The sequence below is a fragment of the Mus caroli genome, chromosome 5, assembly GCF_900094665.2.
Source record: "Mus caroli chromosome 5, CAROLI_EIJ_v1.1, whole genome shotgun sequence".
NCBI classification, from domain to species: Eukaryota; Metazoa; Chordata; class Mammalia; order Rodentia; family Muridae; genus Mus; species Mus caroli.
In genome coordinates, this window is record NC_034574.1 from 117,815,906 (window position 1) to 117,831,889 (window position 15,984).

The 15,984-nt window shown below is 46.7% G+C and overlaps 1 protein-coding gene across 1 annotated transcript in view; it reads left to right on the forward strand.

Moving 5' to 3' along the window:
- Positions 1-284: 284 nt before the first annotated feature.
- Znf664 (zinc finger protein 664) overlaps positions 285-15,984 on the forward strand; it is a 27,325-nt gene continuing 11,625 nt past the window's right edge. Inside the window, exons 1-2 of the mRNA XM_021163444.2 lie at positions 285-481; positions 977-1,131. The gene's annotated coding sequence lies outside the window, so the exon portion shown is untranslated. The remainder of the gene's footprint in view (positions 482-976; positions 1,132-15,984) is intronic.

Sequence of the window (15,984 nt, forward strand, 5' to 3'; positions counted from 1 at the left end):
GAGAAAAAAAAAAAAAAGGGAGGGATGTTAGTTAGCAACACGCAAGCGCACTGCTCAGGTGCGGCCGCACTGCGGTTGCCCTGGGTAACCAGGGCGGGGTGGGGCAGGGACAAGGAGGAGGGGTGGAGGACCCGGAGCGGGAACGCGCGTGCGTGCGTGTGTGGGCGGGGACTTCGAGACACCCCGGGACGCATGCGTGCGGTGCCCTCCTCTTTCTCCCCGCCCCTCCCATGGGAGGGAATGGGTCTGGCTGGCCTGGCGCGTGCGCACGCGCGCCGTCTTTCCCCTCCCACCACCCCCATCCTCCCGGAGGCGTCTGGGTGTGCAGAGCGCGCGCGCGCGGCTCGGAGGCGCACCTGTGAGGTGTCTCCCTCCGGAGGAGAGAGAGAGGGCGGCCCGGGGTGGGCGCGCGCGGAGTCCGCGGCCTGGACGCGCTCCTCCGCCACGCTCCGGAGGGAGTTGGAGCGGCCAACCGGAGTCGGTGCGTTTGCGTCTCTCGGCTATTCAGGCCGGGGCGTGGGGCCGACAAGCGGGCTGGGGCTGGGGGAACGGAAGGCGGGCTGGTAGAGTCCCGGGGGGAAGCGGGGGAGTCAGGAAAAGGGAAACAACCCATCCTTCAACCGGGCCTGGGCCGCGGCCATGGCGGGGAGGGAAGGGAAGGTCAGCGCGGTGCCCGCTGCGGCGCAGGGCCCCGGTCGGGCGCGGGACGAGGCTGAAGAGGCCCCGCGGGAGCTGGACTCTCCCGGGCCGGGGCCCCATTGTTGTTCGGGGCCGAGGCGGGCGGGAGCGCGGTAGCTCTGGGAGCCGAGGGCCGCGCCCTGGAGCGCATCCAGGCGGGTCCCGGGAGAGCGGTAATGGCCGCGCGCGCTGGCCCCAGTGGCCGGGGCCGGGGCCGGGGCCGGGGGCGGGGGCGGGGGCAGCGGAGGGTCGCAGAGCGGTCCCGCTTTAGGGCTCTTGTGTCGTGTCGTGTCTCCAGCACTGCACGGTCCCCCGGCCGTGGCTGCTCAGCATCCGGCCCAGGTGATGAGGACCTCCCCGCGTCCCCAGCGCGCCAGGCTGCTGCTGTTGCTGCCGCTGCCGCCGGACGCCTCCATTGTCTGACCACCGCCAGGGCTCGGCTCTCACTGGCAGGTAAGCCGGCCAGGGCTGGGCGCAACTTCCCCTGCCGCCTCCGGGCACCGGCTTTCCCTGGAGAGGGCGCCGGCCGCCGTCTCCAGCCAGGTCCTCCGCTCTCCTCGAACTCGGCTTCTTTGTGAGACCTTTCTAGCCAAACCCCAGGCAAGTCGGTCTCGGGGATGCGTCTGCCCGATCGGAAGTTTTAGAGTGTGCCCGTCGCAACAAAGGAGCCCCGGGATCGGAAGTCATAGTCCCAAGCCAGTGCCTCCTTGCCTTGAGTGATGTGTGTCCTTTAAACCTTGTATTGTTTTCAAGGGGTGGGACTCTACTTACTTTCAGGAGATCTCTACTTACTCGGTTGGCGTGTAGTTTCCCGGAGCAGAAAAGTAGTGACCTCCTTGTCCCCACTACAGGTTAAGATTTAGAAATTGTAGATGAGCAGAGAAAGATGTTTTCTTGTGAAGGTGAATGCAGTCACAGATGACAAGTTGATCAGCCCATCTGTGTCGAGCTAACTCTTATGCACGTGGCGCGTATTCGAAGTCTTATGTAAGGGCTTTACATCATGATGAGTACTAACTAGTTGTGCGGTTTGTTTATTTGTTTGTTTCTTTCCTTTTTTCCATTTAAGCTTCCCCTCGTCTTTTTAGAACTGTGGCCTGGTGTTCGAGTGTTTGGGTCTATCATTTTTTAGCCATGTCCCATGGTGATGGCAACAGAAACTTTCATTTTAAAGAACAGCTTTTAAAAAACCAAACCAAAAAAAGTCTGGTGGCAGTTCTGTGGTAAGGTGGAATTTTATTGGAGGGAGCCACAGAGTTATGCTAATTGTAGAATGGAAACTTTTATGATGGAAGACTTTGGTTAGGAATTCACACAAGTGTATCTCTGAGGTGACTGCAGACTCTTCTTTTGCCTGTGACCTTGAGGACGCTTAGAGCCTCAGTTTCTCTAAAAGTCTGTTCACTACACAGACCTCACTGACTGCGTGCAAAAGCTGAAAGTATAAAGCGGTGAACCAGAGACTAGGTATTAGTTCTGGAGACTCAAAACCCACCAACTTGCAATGGAATTTGTATACATTTTTCATGAGATGAACATAATGTAGATTATTTACAACAGTCAGCTTTAAAGCTTTTAAGTTTTTGATCCTGTTACAATTAATTTTTATGGAATAGTGGCAATGCTGTGTTTCTAATGAATACTTTACAAGATACCTTTTTCCTAATGCTTTTCTATTCTTTTTTTTTTACATAAAAAAAAATAAAGCATTCATTAGTTGGTTTCTTTTTTGTTCAGATGTATGAGTGCCTGTAGCATGCCAAGAAAACCAATTTGTCCTGTTCTCTACAAGTTTAATCTGTAGAGAGAAAGGATGAGAGATTAATCCCAGAACTTCATGTCTAGTCACAGACTAGGCTATCTGCTAAGGAAAGTTAGGTAGTAACACCTGATTTATAAAAGAGCATAAAAATGAGAACCACGTTTTAGGTTGAGGACCCTGAATGGCTTCCCCAGCCCCCTAAAACCAGATTTAAACAGATCTGAGGGATGAGTAAGACCTGGAATCAGTGAAGTAGGGGATAATTTTGCAGCCAAGGAACAGTATGTGGGAAGGCCTTAAAAGGAGAGAAAGTAGTGGTCATTGTAGGAGCTAAGGCATCACTGGGTGGTGGTTAAGGGGAGAGAGAGTATTACCTGATGGGGCCACATTGTGGAGTCTTAATAGCAGGGCATGTTAGAAATGTGGTTTTTAAATAACCTCCCATTGCCACATGCAGAATGTGGTGATGTGAGTTGGAGAATGGAAGTGGGAAGACCACACTGGCCATTTGCAAGTGCTCTTGGGGGAGGGGCAGCCTGCTCCTTAGAGACTGAATTCACACCACTAGCAAAGGTGGAGCCAAAATAGATGCTTGATTTTTTTTTTTTTTAAAAGACCCAGTTTTTTTTTTTTTTTTTTTTTTTTCCTTTTAAGAGATGGGACTCAATAAAAGCAAGAGCATAAATACTTTACAGGGCCTTCCAAATGCGAGGCACATTTTCTGTCATTGGATTTAATGTTTCTAACACAAAAGGCACTTTAACACAAACACACACATACTTTCTAGAGGACATGTGTTTTATTCCCAGAACCCACATGGCAGCTCACGACTGTCTGTCATTCTAGTTTCTTCCCTCTTTGGGTACTATGCACATGGTACGCACGCAGGCAAAATACTCATACGTATAAAATAAATACAAAGCTGTCCAAATAAGCATTAGACCAAGCATTTAGAAGCTTGCTGAAATTCCTCAGCTCCTGGGAGCATCAGTATGAGTGAAGCTCTGACAAGATGGAGCAGAAGACTCCTTTTAAAAAAGCAGGGATGCTTGGTGTTTTTGTACTGGGATAGTGTGTTGGTTTGAAAGTAGCAGCCTGTAATACACTATCAAACAAAGACACAAGCTTCATTCTGTATTTACAAGATCCAACACAAAATGATAACGTGTTTGAGTAAAAACAGAAAAATATCCAGAATAGCCCATGGAAAGTGCAGGGAAACACTGGGGACCAGCTTTCCTTCTATATGCTTTCTAATTTCCTGATATCTATATGAACACTCACTTACAGTGAAAGACTAGAAATTCTATCATTTAACACAGAAATCATTGTGTTCAGTGCTTAAGGGGCACGGTGCCCGTGGTACATTGACATTCTTATGTTATATTGTGTTCAGTGCTTAAGGGGCGCAGTGCCCGTGGTACATTGACATTCTTATGTTATATTGGAGATATAGATCAAGCCTTACAGTACTCCTGTTTCTTGACATGGAAACCATTAAAGAAATGTTTTTACATATGAAAAGAAACTTTATTCATAAAATATGTAGAATGATCTTAAGGGTTTAATTGTAGAATGGTGATAATACATTCGCTAGATAATACTGCCACTTAAAATGTATTTCAAGGAAATATATTTAAAAGCTCATGACTGTTACGTAGAGGAAAATCAGAAAGCACAGTTGCAAATACAGTTTACACAAAAATTCCAGTATCTCCCATTAAAACCCGTGAGTGGAAAAAGTCTACAAGAAATTTGGTGAAAATGAAAAGAATTGTGAACTTTGGATATTAAGATGTTGAGCAACTTAAACAATATCCTTTTGTAGTTAAAACCACAATGGGACATTCAGTTTTGCAGGTACATCATATTGGGGACTTGTTAGCTACATGATAAAATAATGCGCACATATCTTTTTATGTGTGTTTTTATTTTGAAGCAGGGTCTCTTTGTGTTGTCTTCGCTGTCTTGGAACTCATTATGTAGACCAGGCTGGCCTTGAACTCACAAAGATCCTCCTGCCTCTGCTTCCCAAGAGCTGGGATTAAAGTCGTGCACCACCACACTGTGTTGCTTGTGGTTTTAGTTTTGGTTTTTGTTGTTGTTGTTGTTTAGCCTAGACATTTAGAAATTGCAATGCAAGTGGATAGGACTCATTGGGAAATTATAAGTAGGGTAGGAACAATCTAATGCTTTAGAAAGACTACGTTAGAGTAGCGGAGACTTTAGGGAGAAATGGCTGAAGTAAATGATGTGGTTAGAGAAATCTGGTAACATACAGGGTACAGGGTTTGGTAGGTGAGGCAGATGGTGCCTGGGTTTCTGGCATGGACAGTTGGAGAGAGGAACCCACTTAACATAATAGGCACTATAATGAGATGTGGCCTTGGGTCCACTGAGTTGGAAGGACTTATAAACAGGTCGCAGAGTTTCTTCATGGAGGCTTTATGAGCATTCTCTGCTCTCTGAAGAGCAGTGTATAGCTTCATCATTAATGTTGTTTCTCTGTAGTCATCTGTTTGTGAAATATGATTATATGTTGCAAATTGTTTAAGTTGGGACATGTCTGTACGGCTTAGCCTGCATTGTTGGTGTCAGATGGAGTTATTACAGATGGCTTGACTGTGACTTGAGGTGTTATTTGAGTAGTCTAGAGTTGCTTTGGGCATTAGTGGTCCTGCTTTCAGTCTTCTATGACAGTAGTGCGTCAGAGTGATTTCTATAATACTGATGAACTTGTAAGCAGGGGACAGAACCGTAGGCAGAGTGGCACTCTAGCCATGCTTCCATGGTGCTGTGCCCACTTGACCCTCAGCGGACAGATGGGGGTTTGGGAATTGGTCATTTTCTTTAAAGATGACATCTTTAAGAGCACATGAGCCCATGTGAAGCACAATGAGGACATACTGGCCAGAGATAGGCATCTATCTATAGCCTGGTGGACAAAAGCCTCTGCAAAGATAAAGTATTTGGGAAGGTAAGAAGAGTGGTGTCACGAGAGACAGAGACAGACAGACAGACACTGTTGATGTGAGGGGCTTTCTGTGGCACGCAGCATGAAGGGGAGCTTTTTTCCTGGCCTCATGTGAGTGCCTGTGCTTTACCCAATCTTCTGCTTCTGCCCATCTGTGCTTGTAGTTTCTCCTGTACTCCTGGATGTGACCTGCATTTTCCTAGAATGGCCCTGTCAGAGGGTGCTCCTGAGTCTCTCCCCAGCTGACCTCATAGATGCAGCTTGCTGAACAACTATAGGTTCTGTGGGAGGCACCAGTGACTTAGTTCAGTGCTGCTCCACTCCTGATGCAGAGTAAATCCTTGAGTGTATGAGCATCTGGCTCAGTGTGGGGAAAAGTGAGATGAGAATGCTCAAAGGTTTCTGGAATAAGAAGTGAGGAAATTTCAAGGGGGTGGGGGAGTGATACATTTAAATGGTCTGGAGGTGTGGTAATGGGAGTAGGGTAAGACAGTATTTGTCAGTTGATGTTGATAAGCCCTGATTTAAAGTAAGATGACATGTCTATGTTGGAGAGTCATATATGTGTATGTTAAAAGAGGAGTGGTTTGTTTTTTTTTTTTTTTGTCACATGGTTTTGTTTTTTTGACAGAGAAACAGAGCCTCACATCTCAGGCTGACTGACCTTGAACCCACTGAGTAGCTAAGGATGGTGTGTGCTGACATACCTGGTTTTATATAGTCTTGGAAGGGCTTTGTGCATGCTGGTTGAGTACTCTGCCAAACGAGCTACATACCACCCAACCCTAGAAGGAGAGAGGTTTTTAAACAAATAAAATTTACTTTGAGAGATACTCTGGGCTTGGAATTTGTGTTGTTTCTATACTTGCTTCTCTTTCTGGAGCATGCAGTCTGTCTTTAGTAATGTTATTCCAGAGCTTATTTTTCATAGCCATGCAAGTTCATAATGGACTTGAAGTGGCATTCCCTATAATAACCGTAACTTATTTCCACGTCTAAAATAAGATGCAGAATAGCATGTTCCATGGCATTGTGGCAGCTTATGAGAAACCCTGGGTAGCCAAAGCGGAACTGTGGACTGTGTATCCCCATAAGCTCACAGTGGACCAACGAAAAGAATCAGCAGCCTTTCTTCTGCAGAGCTAGTGCTGCTGTGTCCCTGGCTTTCCAGATCGTCTTCGTATTTATACTTTAATACGTTGGACTGATGTGAAGCCCTTGCTGTCAGGTCTCTGTTAATGTAGTTGGTAACTTGCTGTACGGCGTCTTTACCTTCTGATAGAACTGAGTGCTGCGCCTTGGGTAGAACTCAGAAGCTCACTTGAAGCTGCACAGAGCTGTGTACTTCTCAAGGCGTTTGGCAGTTAGAGGTTTGTGCACGGCTGAGGCATCTCTTTGCTGGTGTGAGAGTGCCCTCTGGAGGTGCTGGGATGAGTTTTGTTTTTTTGTAGCAACTAGTTGAGACCAAAGGCTAGATGATTGAAACTGGCAAGGACGTGAATTGGGAATTGAAGTGGACTTGAAATGGCATTACTGAGGCCTGTCAGGCCAGCTGAGGATGGAGGAGTTTTGGTAGCTAGGGAAGAATGCTGTTTGGAGGCAAAGAAATACGCCAATACGCCCTCTAGTAGCCTATGAGAGAGAGAAAAAAACAAGTGGCCCCAGGTTACGGGGGGGGGGGGAGCCAAGGGGGGGGAGTGGATGAAAGGCAAGGCAGGTTGAGTTGGGCATCTGGCAACTAGAGGAGGGGGTAGGAGAGGTAAAGTGTGGCTTTTCTTCAATGATTGTTAAATGCTAAAGAAGAGGAACAAGCCAAGGGACAGTTGGAAGAGGTGGGGCAGTGCTGGTGGAGGGTCCAGATCACTGGGCTTGGCAATGCAGAAATGTCTTGTAAGCCATAGGTCAGTGCCTCACTACATCATCATTTTTACTGCACTAAAAAACAGTGGAGTCAGAATAGACCTTCAGGGGTACCTGTATTTAGGAGGAAGGCTTAAAGGAAATGATGACAGCACTGGGTAAGGTCGAAGAAGGAAGATTTAGAGAGTAGGGAGCTGCAGATGTATAGAATGAGGAGTCAACAATGAGAAGATTATCGAACAGTGCTCTTCAGAGGCAAGGTAGCAGGCTGGACAGCCGGGTGTGGGGCTACAGAATTTCAACCAGCGGAGCTGGTGCTGGCTGCCAGGCTAGGAGCTGTCACAGAGGACAAGTGGGAGCCTCTGCACCTGTACACTGTGTGCTGTCCAGAGTGATACTTGCCCTTTTTGTAAATGTCAGCTTTGTATGCATATATTCACTCCATGGAACACACATATGGAGACACTTACATTCTCCCCTCCTACTGTGTAGGTTCTGGGGACCAAACTCCGCATTAGGCTTGGCAACAGGTGGCTTTCTCTACTGAGCCATCCTGTAGCCCCTGCCCTTTTGTTTTTACTGACCAAATGCAATTGTTCATATCCTTGTGATAGTTGAGAGAGTTCTTGAGTAGGAAAGAGCAGATAAGACCAAGTCTTAATGATTATTTGGGCAGGTGCCAAAAGTTAAAGCCCCATTTGCTGTCACAAGTGAACATATTCTCTCTTTTGGTGGAAATAATGGCATAGTTGATAGAAATAGTAGGCGATGTCAGAGGCACCATCAACAGGATAGGATGGTAAAGGGGGCAAGGCTTTGGGTTATGAGTTAGCTTTGAGTGACAGCAAACTGTGATTTTTCTATGGGAGTCCAGTAGGTAGAGAGCATCCTGGCTATAGACATGCCCCCTACATTGAACTGGTATGCAGACGTTTGGAGACCTTTTTAGTTACTTATTGCAGGAACCTAATATAAGAAGCAAGACAGGTCAGGGTTCGTTTTGGCTCACAGTTTTAAAACAGAATCCATTCCATCATTTGGCATTTTGAACTGATAGCAGACAGGAATAGAGCTACACTATATAACCTCAAAGCCTGTACCTAGTGACCACAGCTACAGCCAGACCCCATCCTTCTAAAGGTTCTCCAGTTTTCCAAAGCACATTACCAGCTATGGACAGAGTAGGGCCGCTTCCCATTCAAACCCCAGCACAGGTCTTGACTTCAGAGCATTTATAACCCATGTTGTTGTCGTCGTCATCTGTTGTGTTTCCCCATGCTGTGCTGCCACCAAACTCTAAAGGATCTGTGCATTCCCTTTGTTCGCATCCTGTAATACTGATCTTTGCAATGCTCAGAGCTTGGGGTCTGTTCTGCCTGCGGGATGAGATATCCTTGTCACTCCAGAAGCAAATGTCAAATGTGCTTTGTGGAGTGGACTTGGGAAACCCTGCTTGTTTCAGGGATCAGAGAGCCTCCTGAGAAAGCTACATCCTAAGGAACATGGAAGGGGACAGAGATCTGTCAGCCCATTTTAAGAAGGGGAATGTGTGTTAGGATTCTTTGGACCTGGGACAAACCTCAGGAACAAGGGCGTCCTTTCCAGGACAGTTGACATTTTTTTGTCTTTCCTAGGCCCTTGGATTCACGTTCTTCTCTGCATCTTCTGGTTTTATCTTGCTGATGGGCTTGCCTTCCTCCTGACTGGTTTGCTGTGATCTGTTGGACCCTCTGCAGCACTTGTGGACTTGGTAGTCTTCCAGGTTCTTCTCTCAAACTTACCACTGCATTCTTTCAGTATTGTTTATAATCCTGAGAGGCAGGGAAAGGCTGATTTTATTGGTGCTTTGATAATTAATGTTTTAAGCCCTGTCATAGATAACAGTTAATGTATGGCTGAGCTTGCTCTCTCGTTGGCTGAGAAGCACTGTGACTGTATGGTAGCACAGTAAGGACCAATAACAGAACTATGTGTAAACTCTTCCCTGTATGTCCTCCTTATAACAAGTCCCATGGCCCCTTCTGTCTACAGAGGAGTTGGTGAGAAACTGTCCCTTATGTGTCTGTCTGTCTTGACACTAACAGTCCTGTCTCTCTTACATGCGACTACTACTAACAATGCTATGGTCACTTTCATCAGTGTAGCCTCCTGCCAGTTCCTCTCCCTAAAGTCTGAGAACAAATTAGAATCACCCCAACTTCACAAATTACATGGTGAAAGTATGTCCTATCTAAGTAAAAACATGGCAGCGAGTTGATGCCAGAAAGTCCTATACCTAAAAACAGACCTTGAGATTTCTACCCAAACTGCTATGAGTGTGTATATGTGTTGGGGGAGGGAAGGGTAAGTTCACCAGTGAGGATGGCTGTGCATCCATCTGTGTAGAACCAACCCTGCAGACTGCTAACATTATTGTAAGTGTCCAGGCATCTTTCACTTCATCCTGTTAGTGCCTTTTAGAATCTGGGGCCTTCATTGTAACTCCTTTCTTTACCTTCAAGTGAAGATTGTGTAACAGGGATGGTAAAGCCAAGCCAGGAGTCCCTCTGTCTGGCTTGAGTTTGTCTTTAGTAGTCTTCTTGCCTGAAGCATCAGTGAAAAGCACCCCTGGCTTTTGTCTTTCTCTCTGGGATTTCTGCCAGCTGAGTCAGCCATCCAGCCTCCGTGAGATGTAGTTCCTCACAGTGTGGAGGGTCACTGTGGTACTGAGCAAAGTTTATAGATGTCCTTGCCTTCTTCCCATAGTTTCTGGAGTTTCTTCTTTGTTTTTTCATGTCTCGAATTTATGTTTACACGAGTTCTCGGTATGACTGGTCTGTCCTGTCTTGTGAGCTTTTCAAATTGCCCATTTATGGTCCCCAGTTCTTGGACACACCTGCACTCCACAGTGTAAACCTGATGCTTTTGTCCTTTCTTTGTGTTTAGTAGAACCCTAAGACCTCGATGGCCTTGCAACCACTAGTGGCCCTTCCTTTGCCTCCTCTGCAGTGTCTTAAAGGGCTACAGTCACTGTGGTCAGTTTTCCCATTGTTTCACCATTTGTCTAAGATAGAGACTCTCCTCAGAGTATTTTACTTTTTAAGATTTAAGATCCCTTCCCTCCTCTCTCCGCCTCTACTACCTTACCCTCTTAACTTACTTTCCCATGCCCCGAATAAAGTCTATTCTATACTTAAAAAAAAGATTTAAGTGCCCTTTGTGGGTAAGCTCCTGTACATTTCTCTCGGCATCAGTCCTGAGTTTTGCCTACCCTGTCTTGTCTTAGTCAGGGATTTGCTGTCTGGCTCCTTGTTAGGGGATGTAAACTGTTCATGCTCTAAGTGACGACAGGCTCTCCTCCCAGTACATTTTCACTTTCTTTCTGTTAAGCAGTACAGTAACGCCTGAGTGGCATTACGACCTGGGTATAACAGTAGCCAAAGTAGCATCCCTGGGTCATGTGATTTATAGATTAGCAGAGACATGGGTATGGAAGGGATGCTGTTGCTGAAGGAGATCACTTTCCACTTTGCTAAAAGCTGTCTTGTCTCCCTGGAGCTGGCTGATGTGGGCTTGTACTATTCTTTAGCCTTTCTTGTGCCTTTTCCTGGCGGTGACTGAGCTTTCCAGCCTATAGGCTTGGGGTTTGAACTAGTTCTGGTTTTTTGGCACTCACTACTGTAGCCACAGAGGAAGGAAGGAAGCTGGGTTAGCAAGTGAGAGAGACCTATCACCTCCATCCTTTATTTTTACTTCCTGTCATCCTGTAGTGCGGACAGGCACACCACTCTGGTATAGACTAGAGGACATTGTTTATAAGTTACACCCGACCCTTGCTAGGCCTCTTAGCCGTGGCCTAAGGAGCTTGTTTCATTGGTTACATTGTGCTCTGGAAAGAACAGGTACCTCACGCATCAATGATTACTCCTGGGATGATCCTGGCAGCTTTCTTTTTGTTTTTCTTTTTTTCTTTTTAGATTTATTTATGTATTAAATGTATGTGAGTACACTGTTGATGTCTTCAGACACACCAGAAGAGGGCATCAGATCTCATTACAGATGGTTGTGAGCCACCATGTGGTTGCTGGAAATTGAACTCAGGACCTTTGGGAAAGTAGTCAGTGCTCTTAACCGCTGAGCCATCTCTCCAGCTCCCCCTAGCAGCTTTCTTAACTCTGCTCAAGCTGAGGTTGATGGGGACAAGTAACCAGGGTCTACATAGTGACTACATTAGTGTGAGACCAAGGGTTTGAACTTGAGTCTTTTGTCTAGAAGCCCTCTGTCCTCCAAGTTATTCTGAAGTTATGCATTTACTAGGTAGACAAGATAAGTTTAGACCTTGTGTGTGCTGTTCCCATGAGACTCTCACTACAGGCTGTCATCGGTCCATTACAGTGCTGTCTCTGTAGGTGGTGTTGGAGATTGAGAGGTGTTGAAGAGTGAGAACAGTAGTAGCCTGTCAACCCGCCCTGGAGTCAAGGCCCGGAAGGAGCAGAGCTGGTGGGAGACAGACAAAGCTTTGGCTTGGGTCAGAGTTGGAGCCTTCATTACTGTAGATGAGCTCATGGCCTTCAGACACATTTGGCAGACACCAGACTCTCATACACTAAGTAAGTATAGGAAATAAACAAATATTTAGCCTCAGCTATGCTCTGGGCACTCTGATAGACACTTCCTGGTTCCTTTCTGTAATTATCCCAGCTAGTCACTGGAGATGTTAATATCCGACTATGCAGCTAACCTGAGATCCGCCGGGATCACGCAACAGGTGGCAGAGCTCAGGCCTCCACCTAGCTGTGCCAACTTCTAGGTCATTTCAGCAAGAAGGTTTGGCTGAAGGGGCTGTAGATGCACACCCAGGGCTCTCCATTATATTCATAACACATGCACTTATCTCACTCAAAAGAGAACTTGGCCTCTTTCGCTTTATAATTTTCTGTTCTTCTCTGGACACAGTTTCATAGTCTATGGAAATTTCTAGTTAAAAATCAAACAACCGGGCTGGTGAGATGGCTCAGTGGGTAAGAGCACCCGACTGCTCTTCTGAAGGTTCAGAGTTCAACTCCCAGCAACCACATGGTGGCTCACAACCATCCGTAACGAGATCTGGCGCCCTCTTCTGGAGTTTCTGAAGACAGCTACAGTGTACTTACATATAATAAATAAATCTTTAAAAAAAAAAATCAGACAACCCTTTCTGTCTTTCTTTTTTTTTTTTTTCTCATTAGACGAAGGTCTGTGAATTGCAGTACCCCCAGGACAGAGTGAAGGCATCTCTTCCCTATGCCTCTGAAAACTCATGGCCCAGGTACTTCATTTTATTATGAGCAAAACCAGGGATCTCAGATCTTCTGTCAATGAGGGAACGAGGTCTCTACAGTTTGCTATAATTCCAAAAAAAGGAGAAAGAATTTGCTTGATGTCACCAGTCTGGTTTTAGAATGAGCTGGGATCTGGAGCCCCTAGGGAAGCGTCTTCTGTTAAAGTGGTGGCAGGAGTGCATTCAGAACCCATCCAGGAGAGGCCAGCTGCTAAGGGAGCGCCTGCATCCTTACAACCCATTGTTGAGATACTGCCCAGGGGCAGCCAGTCCGAGGGAAACCCTGTTTGAGGGTCCCTGCTCTGACAGTTTTCTAGACTGTTACCACTGTAGCCGCCTGTGGCCACAAAGCCACATGAACTGGGCTCCTGAGTGGGAGGCTGGAGCTGTAAAGGAGGCGAGAGAAGTAAAAAGACCAAGACAGATTTCTGATTATGCCCAATGTTTACTAGCAGTCTGTGCTTATGAAGTGGGGAGGCCCATCTCCAGGCTTCTTGATGCTTTGTTGTTAAGTTGTTAGCACTAGTCTGTCAAAGCTGTTAGCATTAGGTCACCAATTCCTCAGGTTGTCAGCTATCTCAGGAAGACTGGTTCAGCCTCTCAGCAGTAGCAGCGTCTTGAGCAGAGCAGAGCGGCAGGTAACAACAATAGAACCATCTAGTTCGGAAGGCTCCACCCCAGGTGGTCTCATTCGCAGTGGCAGCCAGGTCTGAATCAGCCTGCTCAAGGCTGGGGGAGGCTACAGACCACTAGCATAGAAGGTCAACCATAAGAAACAGATTCCTGCAACCCTGGTACATGCTGGGACTATTCTGAGCTGGACTCCCAACTCTCTGCCTTCTAGAGTGAAGACAAACAGACCAGACCTCAGAGCTCTTACTTAGACTGCTCCTTGGTACTCATTGGTACTCAGCTGTGGCTTTCTGCAGTGGTGGTGATGTGGGAGGAAGGTTAACTGCCTGTCCTGAGCCAAGACCTGGGGAAGTAGTGCTAGCCTGACATCCCATTTTGCAGGGGAGATAGCACACAGGCCTCAGTACCAAATGGTCTTTTCTTTGAATTTATGTGACACAGGGCCTTGGACTTGTGCTTCCTCCCAGACCTGCCAAGTTGGAGCCCTGTGGCTTTTTATTTCTTAGGCTTCCTGACTACTTTTGAGGAGGGGCGCACTCCCTCATGAGTTGGGTACCCATCCTTCAGAGAAGCAGCTGAGAGCAAGGTTAGTAAGCTACTCCTGCTTAGAAATTACAACCCTTTAAAAGCACATCCTTCAGAACGATCTTAGAGGACCTGGAGTGGGGTTTGTTTGAGGACAGTACGGTAGTGGGCATCACAAAGCACATACAAATTCTGCTGTTCACATGTGCCCGAGCCGCTTTCTGGGTGGATTTTAGGTGGATTCTCAGCCCTTGGTCTCTCTGAGCCTCTTTAAGCTTGGAAAAATTATCAGAGAGCTTTAAAATTCTATGGTTTCAGAACTTTAATGTCTCCTATAATAGAAGTGGAAATTAAAATTTTATGAGAATGTTAACTCGGGGCTGGCAAGATGACTTGGCAAATAATGGTTCTTGGTCAGTCCTGACCACCTGAGTTTGATCTCCATGGTGAAAGGGGAGAGCTGATACCTACGACTTCTACATATGTACTATATATATAGCAAGCTTGCCAACACTCATCTATCAGTACACACACAAAATACAGAAATACAAAAAAAAAAAAAAAATGTAACGTTTTATCACTGCTTAGAAATGGAAGGGAGCCGGGCAATGGTGGCGCACGCCTTTAATCCCAGAACTCGGGAGGCAGAGGTAGGCGGATTTCTGAGTTGGAGGCCAGCCTGGTCTACAAAGTGAGTTCCAGGATAGCCAGGGCTATACAGAGAAACCCTGTCTTGAAAAAAACAAAAAAAGAAAGAAAAGGAGAGAGAGAGAGAGAGAGAGCGCACGAAAGAGAAGTGGAAGGGAGCCGGTTAGGATAGGGAGTGAAAGCAGAACATAAGGTGTTCTCCATAGGCTCCTGTAGCTCCCCCCCCACACACCCCCCCAGGTGACAATAGCATGGTTCCCTGTGCTTTCTAGGCAGACACACTGGTCACGGAATGTTCATAAGCTGTCTGAGTGCTTTTGCACAGGACACTGAGATCAGATGAAGGTGTGGTATTGTGTCTCTAACATTTGTGGAAGTTGGGTCTTGGGCTAACATGCTTGAGATCCCAGTGTCAGTACAGCCGGAGAGCCAGAGCCCAGATTCCAAGGTGTCTGCTGTGTGCTCGGCCCTGCCTATCTGTCCTCAGGGTCCTTGGACAAGTGGTTCTCTCCATGTGTAGAGGAGGAGCAGAATACTATGGACGCCAAGTGGTAGATACAGAGAGATTACTTCTAAGATTACTTTAAGATTTCAGAGCTGGGGTGGGCTCAAGAACAAACTTGAACGTATCCCTCTGTGCAGAGCGTGCTCGTCCTAAGAAGGGCTTCAAGCCTCTCTGAGCTTTCAAATTAGGGTTTTGTCTGTGGTTGACAGTGGGCGCTTGGATGAAGTTTAAGGAGTAGAGTTAGAAGGCACTGGGCTGGAGTGAAGAGTATGCCTCCTGAGGAGCACTGGTGGCTGCTTACACATAGTACCTGGCCTAGGGCACTGCTACTCATCCTTGTGTGCCTGAGGCAAGGCTGCCTGTATTGTGTCCTCCATGGCATATAGACTCTTAATGACTGGCTGGCTACTCTGGTGGTAAGCCCTTGCTACCCACTCTCCCCGGCTACTGCCAACTACATACAGTGCTTATGGAAGGGAAGCGTGAACTTACTACCATGGAGAGGGCGGGCATTTAGGGGGTTGTGAATTGTCATCTCTTAGAGGAACAAATATAAATGAGATACATAAGCTACACCCTTCTTTTCTGAGTAGGCAGGAAGGGAATCCAACTTTTAGAGTATGGCAGGCCTGTCTGAATACAGGACATACTCCACATCACTAACAAAGAGGCATTCATTATGTGCATTGTCTCCAAATGGAACAGGGCTCCCAGGAGTGTGCCATTTCCTTCCTTAGTAGTTTCTCAGGCTCCTGTCACAAAGTGCTGTGGACAGATTTTATTCTCACCAGCTGTTGTGAGATGATGGTGGCCTCATTTTTTCTGAAACCCTAAGGAAACTACAATTTTGTCTGACATATTTCTTGATATGCTGTGGCTCATGTACACATCTCAGTCTCTGCTCTGTCTCTACTTAGCTGCCTCTATACTAATAAGGATGCCAAATTTTAAAAACAAAAGAAAAAAAAGAAACCATTGGGCTCCAACTTTATCTATTAAGTCTTCATCTTAGCCAGATGAGGGCCACATTCCAGCCTGTATTAAGTAGATCGGAGAGATGCCAGTGTGTACCCCACATTCCAGCCTGTATTAAGTAGATC